Source organism: Sciurus carolinensis, chromosome 3 (assembly GCF_902686445.1).
Source record: "Sciurus carolinensis chromosome 3, mSciCar1.2, whole genome shotgun sequence".
Taxonomy (NCBI): Eukaryota; Metazoa; Chordata; class Mammalia; order Rodentia; family Sciuridae; genus Sciurus; species Sciurus carolinensis.
Window position 1 is genome coordinate 31,399,042 of NC_062215.1, and position 11,357 is coordinate 31,410,398.

Consider the following 11,357-nt stretch of genomic DNA (forward strand, 5'->3'; position numbering starts at 1 on the left):
TTTCCTAATTCTGTCTTTAAATAAAAGTTTACCTTCTTTTTCAAACCAAACAGATGCCATTTGCTCTTTAATATCCCCTTTCCTCTATGAACACTCTGGGGAGGTATTTGGGGAGGGACAGAGTAAGATAAGGGGTAAGAGGAGGCCTTTTGAATTTAACCTGCTAAGAAGTATGTCTCAATTGAATGCTTAGCCCTTTCCATAAGGTACACAGTATTTCCACCTGCCAACAAGAAATATTTCCTTCCTTTCTATAATAATAACACAGAAATATCATAAGAATCAGGCAAGTTAAAAACTAGAGCTCTTATCTATTTAGAGTAGCTATTAGGAGAAAAAAAACTTAGAAGAAAATTCTCTTGCCCGATGTTTATCATAATGTTAAGGAAGTTAGATCTTTGCAATGACTTTTTAAAAATTTTTTTAGTTGTAGATAGACACAATGTCTTCATTTTATTTATTCATGGGGTGCTGAGGCTTGAACCCAGTGCCTTACACGTGCTAGGCAAGCGCTCTACCACTGAGCTACAGCCCTGGCCTTGCAATGGTCTTTTGACTGTGAAAATGTGTTTCCTCTTCAAGTAGCTATGGCATTCGCACCTTGTGGCGGTCTGTCCTACCAGTCATTGCATTAAGTTATTGCCACAGAAGGGACTGGTGTTAGATACTGACGAGGGGAAGAGAAGCACTGGGCGTTTACCAGACTAGATCAAAGCCTCTAAGTCAAAAGCCTCTGCCTATTTTGTCAGTCATCATTTCCCCAGTACAATCTACAGCTCCTGGCACAAGTACCTGCTAAATAAGTGATAAACTGATGACCATCAGACATTGCAGAGAGATCACTTAGAATCAAGTTAATTTCTCCATAAAGAGTGGACTCAAAGACCTTTCCAAATGCTTGCCAGCCTGGGGCTCTCTGAAGTCCTAAAGTCATTCTTTAAGACTGTCTGAAAAGTTCCCACCCTCCACCACCACCCCCCACCATTTCCAGAGTACATGATGGGGGTTGGCCCCAGAAGGAAGCAGAAGACCTGGGAAGAAACCTGCCCTTTCTTAAAGTGTTTTAGGCAGACAGCAGTTATCTGAGCATCATGATATCTTGCATAGTATTTGGGCACCCCCACAGATTGACAGGCAGATCACCCATCTAAGTACCCAGAAAACCTACAAAAAGTCTCATCCCCATGCCTGATAAAACCATTTTTTTCCACATACCATTTTCTTGATTGAGGATTTGATAGTTTCAATTTCCCACATATTTATAAAACACTCCCACACCACCATTCTATTTGAACTTGGTGAATAGCCCCAGAAAGTGATCAGAACAATAACTTTTATTCCATAAAAATAAAATAAAGATGAGGTCCAGGACAGTGAAAACTGGGGCACTCCTGACCTTCCCGTGTGCCACACACCATTGAGTTAGGTCCTCTAAGAAGGGGAAAACAGCCCACTGGAAGCCCTCTCTGAAACAGACACCCGGCAGAGACAGACACGCAAGGGACATTTACATACAGAGATGATGTCCACAGATGAAGCCAAACAGGACAACACAGCACAATAGAGCCTTTGCCACCAGGCCAGGGATCTAGCTCAGGGTCCAGATCTCTGTGGGTTCGGTCAAAACACCTCTTCTCTCTGAACTCACAGATGAAGAGATCTCTAAAGTATGGAAGCTCTTTTCCAGCTCTGAAATTCCATGAATTTAAAACACTCACATTGAGGACCTCTCAGGGACGAGTAGGTTCTCAAAACACTTCTGTGTTGATGATATATTTTGTGCTGTTGTTCTGGGTGGGGAACCTGAGTCGTGTGAGGTAAATAGAAGGTGGCATTGAGTCTACTGTAAAGAACGTAACCTCGGGAAACCCGTGCTGGGCATCGCTTCCCAATATTCTCCTCCACCTCAAAAAACAATCTTCATTGTGGAAAGATTTAAATCAATCAGCCTTCTGCCTCACCTGATCCCAGTCTCTCTCAGAAGACAATTCCATCTATTTCAGTTCCCCAATCCTTGTCTGTCTAGACCACTGTGGACTCACACTGGATGTGGTCTAGAATATCCGTTGGACCTTCCCTGACATCTAATTTGGCACCAGCACCACCCACCAGCTGTTCTCTTAGATCTTGCCTGATCACTGCCATAAGATCCCTTCCCTGGAGTGTCCCAGAAAGGGTCAAAGCATTGCACAACTCCAGGGGGCAATGGCTAATGCTCCATTAGCCATTTCTCAGAACCTAGGCATGAAGCAAGAAGGCCCCCTTGCCAACAGCAAGATTGCAATAAGCATCTCATCTGGGGTGGAAAAGAAGACTAGAGACTGTCATGGAACACAGCACTGGTCCTTTCTTTATGTAGGATGTTTATCATCCCATAGGGGGGCCTGTTTGAGGCACCATGGTGGACACACATCTGACGTTTCCAAGTTTGGGTCAACATGGACCTTGCTTGGGACCTTTTGGTCTGGCTAGAGCCAAGTGCCAGGTATTGTTCTCTGCCCTCAGCAGAGTCTGTGAAGTTAGGACAGCATCATTCTCTGACAAACATTCAGTACATTTCCTCGGGTCTCAGGAGGCCTGATATTGAAATGTTTTCCTCCCCATAGTTATATTTTCCTTGGTTGAAAAAGTTTTGTTTTGGAAGTTGCTACCCTGTCGAGGTAATGAGTCAGTTTGGGAGGCCAGTGCAGAGGGGAAAATGAACATCATTGGCAGAGAAGGATGGGGGTGAGAGAAGATGGGAGATTCCGGGTGGGAGAGAAAGGGTCACACCCTCTGCACCCTTCCACCCCTTCAGGAAGCACACGGCCCCTCCTGGTCATTTAGGGGTTTCTTCACTGAGGCCAGGAGCCAGGCCCAGCTGCCACCCTTGTTCCTGGGAGAGTGAAGTAGGCAGGAAAGGAGCTAATTTGTGGGTCACTTTTTGAGTGCTGTTTAATCTTCTGCTTTCCATTTTCTGCGAAAGTTGGTAGCATTATCAACCACATCTTTTAGATTGGGAAACTGAGGCCCGAGAAGGGAAATTTCATAGCCTATGTCACACAACCAGCAAGTGGCAGAGCAGAGACTGGAATTTCAGTTCACTGTAGAAGTCCAATGCCCATTCTGTCACATGGTCTCTCTACAAGACTCACTCTTATCCAAAGAAACAGACCCAACAGGCTTAGGAGAAAGTTAAAAAAGACCCAGTTGGAGGGATGATTGAAATGACCTGACTGGACAGGAGAAGTCTTGTTGGAAGAGGGAGAAGAAGAAGTTTATAGACTTAGACCACCCTTTTTATTTCTCTCCATTCTCAACTCCCTTCAATTTTCCCAGCCCATCTGTTTTCTTCATGGGGAGAGAAAAGCGATAGAGATACCACACTCTCACACACACACACACACACACACACACACGGACACAAACACAGATTCCCTCACTCACACACACAACACAAACACACACATCCACACAAGCACAGAGGCACACACATCTGGAGGTAAATCTCAGAATTCAAGGGTTGGCCTCATGCCAGCTCTGAGCCCCATGTAGCCCACTGAGGAGTCCTGGTCTGCAGCACTTTGGGAGGTCAAATCCATGAAAGAGCCTGGTAGTTTAGAAAAGAGAAAGGGAGAAAGAAAGAACACCAGCACCTCTCATGATGGGAGGTCAGCAGAAATGAAACCAGGAGAGGGGTGGGGGTGGGGCAAGAGCATGGGGGTAGGGAGCCTGGTGCTGGCAGCTGAATTCCTACCCTGGCCCAGCTCCAAAAGATTAAAATAGAGCTCTTAGAGTGTCCCCTCCACAGACCAGCCTGCCAGGGGCCAGACAATACGTGGGTTTGTGCTCCAGCACAGGCCTCCAGAGAGGTGATGTTTTTACCCGGACAGCTAAAGGCACAGAGGCAGGTCTAAGCAATTCCAAGGCTCCTTTGGCCCACAGTCCCAGAACAGGCCACAGCAGAGGGAGAGCTGCTGGCTGCTAGGACGCATACAGATCTGCTCTTTTCTCTTCTCACCCCAGGGCAGGCTGCTAGACTCACACTTCTTCATTTTATCTACCCCCAAAAACCCAACTGGCAGGGCTCTGCGGGACCAAGGTCTTAGCAGATTCGTTATACTTTAATTGGAGGGGGAAAAAAAAAGTTCAGCATGCCCGTAAACAGGCAGCTGCAGTGATCAGGCGTGGACAGGGCGTCCCTCAGGATCATCTAAATACTCAGATGAGTACAAACACCTCATTTTCTCTACCCAAGGAACACAGCTTCCCCGAAGGAAGCCCCACTGGCCCCTTGAGGTTACATCTGCTTCCTTGGAATTCCTGAGGATTTCAGGAGGCTAAGACTCAAGTCCAACACCTCAGACCACTTGCTAACACAGAAGGACGAAGACAAGACTGTGTTAGCTAAGCACTCAAGCTCTGGAGTTTGGAGACCTGGGGTCTACTCCTTTGATTCTGCCGCTTAGTAACTTTTGAATGTAAGCAAATCACTTAACCTTTCTGGAACTCAGGTTCATTATCTCTAATAGCACCTACTTACAGTCTTAAGTGTCAAGTGAAAAAAATGCACAGAAAGTGATCAAACCTATACCTGCATGTAACTGGCAAATGTTAGCAAAAATTAAAATATAAAATAAGAAGTTCTTCCTGCCAGATCCTCCACAACTAAGAAAAAAATGTAATTTAACCAAACTAGAATACTTTTGATAGTGAGAGTAGATACTAACTAGATAGGACCCTAGGACACTGACTTACCAAACATTACCTGCGGAAACTAGGACACATAGTCCCCCTCTCTGTAATTTTTTGAAGGGTTCCTATTTAACATTCCATCTCAGGAATCTCTTTTTAAAAAGCCTTCAGTTTTCTGTAGTTTCCCATGGGAAAACCAAGTCCTTTTGGTATACTATGATATCTTATGAAATTTTAATTTGACATATAATTTTAATATATATTTTAAAACCATAAGGTCATAGGCAAATGACAAGAGGGTTAAGTGGCAAGTCACATTATGGACTTACTGCCACCTTAATTTTTTGTTGTCTCTTATCTGAGAAAAGTAGCTGTTATTTAATTTTAATGGGGAAAAAAAAACACTCCTCCCAGCAAATAGCACATTAACAAAAGCAAAGTTAAAGAATGAAGAATAATCTCCAGGGAGGTGAGGGATGGAGGGCGACTTTGATGGTATGACATGTTTTCTTGAAACAGTTTTAGCCATGCAGAGATGAAGACCAAGATATGAAATGGCCAACCATCCTATATGCCTGGGATCAAGGACTCTGGATTTTCCATTTGAAAACCAGGACAGCCCCAGGTATACCAATGAGCTGAATGCTTGAATGAAACAAGAAAACATCTGAAGGGCTCCTCAGCACAAGACTGCAGCAAACAGCCTCAGTCTATCAGGAATAATCTTTAGACCCATTGCCAAGACTCATGGGCTCTCCCAAAGAAGATTATCCTGGCTAACCAGGTGACAGATGGATCCTCCCGTGCAGAAAATGTTTGAGTAGCCTTTTGTATGTGGTTGTTTTGAAAGACACTTTTGATCTGAAGACTCTGGTTTCTTCTACTCCAACAGGTCAGTCCCTCTGTGGCCCCTGGGTACCACTGGAATTTTCCTCCTAGGTTTCTGGAAGACAGAAGTTTGGATGACCTTCATCTGACTTTATGTATTTGCTTTTGTTGTTTGTTTTTGTTTGTTTGCTTGTTTTAAAAGAACAGAACCTCCCTCTGGAGTGTTTTCCTTGCATTAAATAAATTTAAAACGAATGTGGAAGGCTGACTTACAATGTGATCACAACTGTAAGTTGTAAGGTTTGAATTCTCACAACCTGCAAGGCTTTGCAATCGTGCCCATTTCTTATGAAGACCTCAATTCTAAGATGATTTGATGAACCAGTAGGTAGAGAAACCCAAAAATTCAAGTTTTCTAACTTAATCCTATGCTTTCTCTACCATACATACCTCAGTATTGAAACCTGTTTATTTAACAGGGAGTGATATTTAGATAAAGTTAGTCTTTGTATTTCATCCAAGTCATTTAAAACACACATGGACACACCCATTTACACACACACTCACCAATACCCATTCAATCTCATACAATCTCAATACCCATACAATCATTCAATACCCATACAATCTCAAGACTGGATAATTCACTCCACACTCCCATCCAAACAGAGAACAGGTGCCTTTTCCTGGATTTTTCTTCAGCCAGATAGGCGCTGTAGGAAATCAGTCGCTGCATGAACAAAATAGAATAATGACGAAGAGTTGGTTTAAGGGAGAGAAGACAAGAACATTGTTTATAGTAGCCTTAATCAGCATTAAAGATTGTAAAACATGCCACCCTGTAAAATCATATTCCCACTCCAGGAAATCTATCCAATAGTGAAAAAAAGCACCAGTAGACAAAAGTATTGCTCAGTATGCTTATGGTTGAGTTTCTGACTGGAACAAAACTAATCAGAAACCACCTGTGTACCCACAAATAGAGGAACATTTGGGCAAATTTATGCTACATCTGTAGTATTGTCATAAAGAATGAGTAAAAGTCATTGAAAGTGCCCTGGAAAGAAAACTATAATGGGGTGGGAAGAAAGGAAAGGTGAGAGGGTAGGATGTGTTTTATGATCCAGCCTGCTATAAGCAATTGTTTTAAATTTGCAGCATGCTTATTTGTGTTGTGCATAGACACACAGAAATAAGTATGGAAAAAAAAAACATAAGTTCCTACTTTCAGAGTTTGGACTAGAAAAGGGAAGTAGAGACCATTATTAACATTTTTACACAATTCTGAATGATTTGACCTTAATAAAACATATTATTTCTGTAATTTAAAACAATAATAAAGTAGATCAAGATGAAAATAAACTAAATCCAGAATTTGGCCATGTCTGATTAGAGCAAAGAAAACTAAGATCCCTCCCTTTACATCTTTGAGTTCATCCAAATGAACTCTTAATTGGCCCCAGACACTGACGTCTGTTGGGACTGGTCCCCTCTTCGCTCTCTATGTTGGTTTTCAAAATGGCCGCCTCTGCTGGATGGTAAGATTCTCCCCACTCCCACTTCTCTCTCCACCCACTCATCCCAAATAAGACTGGTGAAAAGGCCAAGAATAAATCCTTTCCACCTCAATTATTCTGCCAATACATCATCCTCCCCACTCTTTTCTCCCTAGCCTCCAGATGTTGGACTCTGGAAATGGGCAACTGTGGGAGGCAATGGAATCTTCCTTTCCAAAGGTCTTTACTGAGAGAGAGAGAGAGAGAGAGAGAGAGAGAGAGAGAGAAAGAGAGGAGAAAGAGAAAACACTACATCTGTTGAGGATGGCTTGGATTTAAGTGCAATTAGAACAAGTTAGTTATGGGTGGTTGGTTTGTCTTTTTTTTTTTTTTTTTTTTTTAAGTGCTGATTGCCTGCAGAGCCCAGTGAGCAGTGAGAGAGAGGGGCAGGAAATTAGGGGCCCTGGTGGCAAAACAAACTATATATACTGAAATCACTTGGTAGGTTAAAGAAAGAATATTTAAACAATGACTTGTATGGGCAACTCCTACCTTATAGTTTTGGACCATATAAATCTAAAAGAGATAGTTTGCATTAGCTAAGAGACTTGTTCAGAATAGTCTTGAATAAGTGATGTCATTTAGTAGTGATTGAAGAAAAGTTCCATATTTAGGTTAAAAAGTTTAAAGAACTGGATGGGAAAATCTTAACTGGGCAAAGGATTGGGGGTGGGTGGGAAGAACTGATTTAGATGCTTTTGTTAACAAAATCGAATTAATCAAACTCTAAAAATCTGCTAAAAAAATAAAGAAGAACTAACACAGTGTCTAGATAGAGACAGGTCCATTCATAGACTCATTCACTTGTTCTTTCTTTCAATAGCAAACATGAATTGAATACCTACTACATACCAGGAACTGTGCTTAGCATGGATTAATGAGTTCTAATAACTACAAAGAATACCATGTTCACCATTTGAGCCTTATGTTCAATCCAGGACACCATATTTTAGCTTCACTGTCACACTAACAAGGAGAGTAGGGAGATAAATATTGAATCATGCACAGAAGAGTCAAAGGAATTGAAAATATTTAGCCAGAAGTGGTAAGATGTGATAGCTACAACCAAATATCTGAGGACTACTGTGATAATTGTTGAATAGATTTATGCATATAGTATCATTTGGAAGAACTACAACCATGGTAGTTTAAAAATATGTCCAGAAATTCTTCAGTACTCCTCCCTTCAAAAGATGGCGTTCAGTCCCCCTCCTCTTGACTGTGGTTTATTGACATACCTCCGTTGCCTGGAATGTGGCACAGTGATAATGCATGACTTTGAAGACATGCTTCTTGCTCAGTCTCTTGGATCACTTGCTCTAGGGGAAGCCAGTTGCCATGTCTGGAGGAAGTTCAACGAGCTCTCCTGAGAAGCCCACCTGGGCTGCCAACAACCAGCAGTGGAGCACAACTTCCACCTCCAGCCACATAAGGAAGCCATCTTGGGAATGGCGATTGAACCCAGGGGCACTCTACTGCTAAGCTACATCCCCAGACCTTTCATTTTATTTTATTTTATTTATTTTTATTTTATTTATTTTTATTTTTATTTTTATTTATTTATTTTTTTGAGACAGGGACTCACTAAGTTGCTGAGGCGGACCTCAAACTTACATTCCTCCTGCCTCAGCCTCCTGAGTCACTGGGATTACAGGCATGCACAACCACGGGAGCTGAAGAGGCCATCTTAGAAGCAGATGTCCAACCCCATCAAGTCTCAAATGACTGCAGCCCTCAGTCACATCTTGACTGCAACTTTGTGAGCTGCTCTAAACCAAAACCACACAGCTAAATCTCCTCCTGAGTTATAATAAATGTCTGTTGTTTTTAAGCTGTTACATTATGCAATTGTAGATAAGTCAAACGGCAACCAAAAGATGCATCTGCTAAGGAGACCAATTAAACCTTAATAGGGAAAAATTCAGATGATCACTGTTGTCTTAGAGTGGAAAGGTACCATTAAATCTGAAGCGGTTAAGCTCCCTGTACTCAACCAGAAGCAGGGACCCCACCTCTCGGGAATACTGTCAAGGTGTCTATACTGGGTGCCTGTGATTGAGCTTAGAACATCCAACTTCTTCCTTTCTCCTCTCATTCTTCACATTCCAAACAGCAACTGTTGGAATGACGAAGCAAGGCAACCCTGGATGATCTTCCCCTGGGTCTTCTTTAGGTCCAGATTAGTTTGCCCTCACCAGGGAGAAGTCATTGCTTTGTTTTTGCAATGCTGTCTCTGCCATGGCTTAGAGACCCACCAAACAGAAATTGGATTTAAGACATCACTGGGCTAGGATTGCACCAAAAACATTGTAATCGCTTCAAAGCCCAAGTTGTAGCAGTCCACAGTCCCCCTACTGCTGCTGATAATTTGTACCATATTGACTAGGTTACTTAGCATTTGCAAATAGGATTCCATAGCAGCTAGACGTCAAATACATGAAATAGCTCCTCATCAACCTAGAGCCTGGAGCCCACCCTCCGCCCACCCTTTAGCCACCAGAATGCTGGGCAGCCCAATCTGTCCTTACCACCCACATACCCAGCTCTTTGCTCTGCTCCTGCTCAGAGTAAAGACCTCAATCTTATCTTGCACGCCACTTCCGGGGGGAGAGAATTAAGGAAGGAACAGATGAGGACTAGGGAGTCTCAGCGAACAAACCCAAGGCAGGTGAAACATGCCCAGGACCTAAAGGATGCAATTAAGGCCAATTCACTGAGATTCAGAGTTTTCCTACCAAATTCTTGAGGAAACCAAATTGCATAATGTGTGATTTATTCCGAAACACACATCTCTGTGTTGTTGGTCAAGACAGGGGCAATGTGGCGGGGGTCTTGGGCAAGGGGTGCAGGTGCACAGAAATGAAAACAACAGACTAAAACAACAAGCTCCCTGGTCTGTAAAGAACAGCCCCGTGTTTTGCTGGATTCCTCAGTCAGAGTGTGCATGCATATATATAGGGGTTCTTGTGTGCATGTGCAGCTGGAGCTGGGGGTGGGAAGCGGAGGGCCTTCCAGAGAGGGAACAAGAACATGTCAATATATTTTAAATCTCATAGAAAACTGTCAGATGTGCTCTCCCATAGTTTGGCTCTCCTTCTTGTCAGCCCCCACAAAAACTTCTGAATCCCCCCTCCTCATTTCATAACCAGTTTATATGCATTTTTAAGTCAGAATATTTTTGCTCATTTGGGAAGAGCGTGCCTTTATGCAATTGAGTCAGCCTAATTTGAGCCTTATATGTTTCTTTGGGGGATGGGGAGTCAGGGGCAGGGATGAATGCTCAAAGATGGGGTGGGGGAGGGGCGGTTCGAGACAAGAAAATCTGGGGAAGAAGAAGAGGAAGACAATTGAGTAGAAAAGAAAATTTCATCATTGTCCTGCTCGGGTCTGTTCCACACCTTTCCAATGGAAAACCCGTTTAACCTGTTTTTAAAAATCTTTTTTTTTTTTTTTAATTCAAAAACTTGCAGCCATTGGAAGTTATGAGTGAGGGTTGTGTGGCTTTTCAACCTCTGCTCCTCCAGGACTGAACAATTCAATCTCTCTTTCCCCAGCTTACCTGTGGCCTGTGGGGTCTGCTCAACTTGCATAAATGGCTGTTTATGGATGATAGCATCTGGATTGCCCCTGATGAGGTCACTGTGTTATGTTAAATGTTTCTACCTCCTGGTGGAGAAGCCAAAGCTGACAGCTCTCAAGACCACCTCCACCAGCAAAGAAAGCACAGCACCCAAGGTGGGAGCCACCCCCTCTGAAAGGCCATTTAGGTTTCTCTCAACTTGCAACACTGTCTTAGAGCCCAGGACAAGAGCAAAGATCACAGCCTTGGCCTAATCATGCCAAAATTCATATTCTATATGGAGAATCCATTCCCACAGGGCTCAGAACACCTCATCTGGCTTTCGTTGTTGTTGTTGTGGGGGTTGGGGGGAGGCTTTGGTTTTTGGTTTGTTTCGTTTGCTTGTGGTGCTGGGGATTGAACCTAGGACCTCGTGCATACTAGGCAAGCGCTCTACCACTGAGCTACACTCCCGGTCCCGTGTCTGGTTATATTCTCTTTACAACCCTGGCAAAGTTGTTATTGTTGACTTGACCCCCATTCTACAGATGAACAAACTGAGGTCTGAAGAAATTAAGTAACCTGCCCAAGGCCTCATCCTAATGAGAAAGACACAGGAATTGTGCTCAGGTCTTTCTTTTTCCCAGGTTTAAGATTATCCCACTACAGCCCAAAGGGGTAAAAAGACCATACAAGTTATGCAATCCAGTTATCAAACCCCACCCTGCCTCAGTTTTCTC

General features: G+C 43.1%; 1 non-coding gene across 1 annotated transcript; it reads right to left on the reverse strand.

Annotated features, from left to right (window-relative positions):
• Positions 1-11,019: 11,019 nt before the first annotated feature.
• Trnat-agu (transfer RNA threonine (anticodon AGU)) lies at positions 11,020-11,091 on the reverse strand. The gene has a single exon. It is a non-coding gene; the product is annotated as a tRNA-Thr (tRNA).
• Positions 11,092-11,357: the final 266 nt, after the last annotated feature.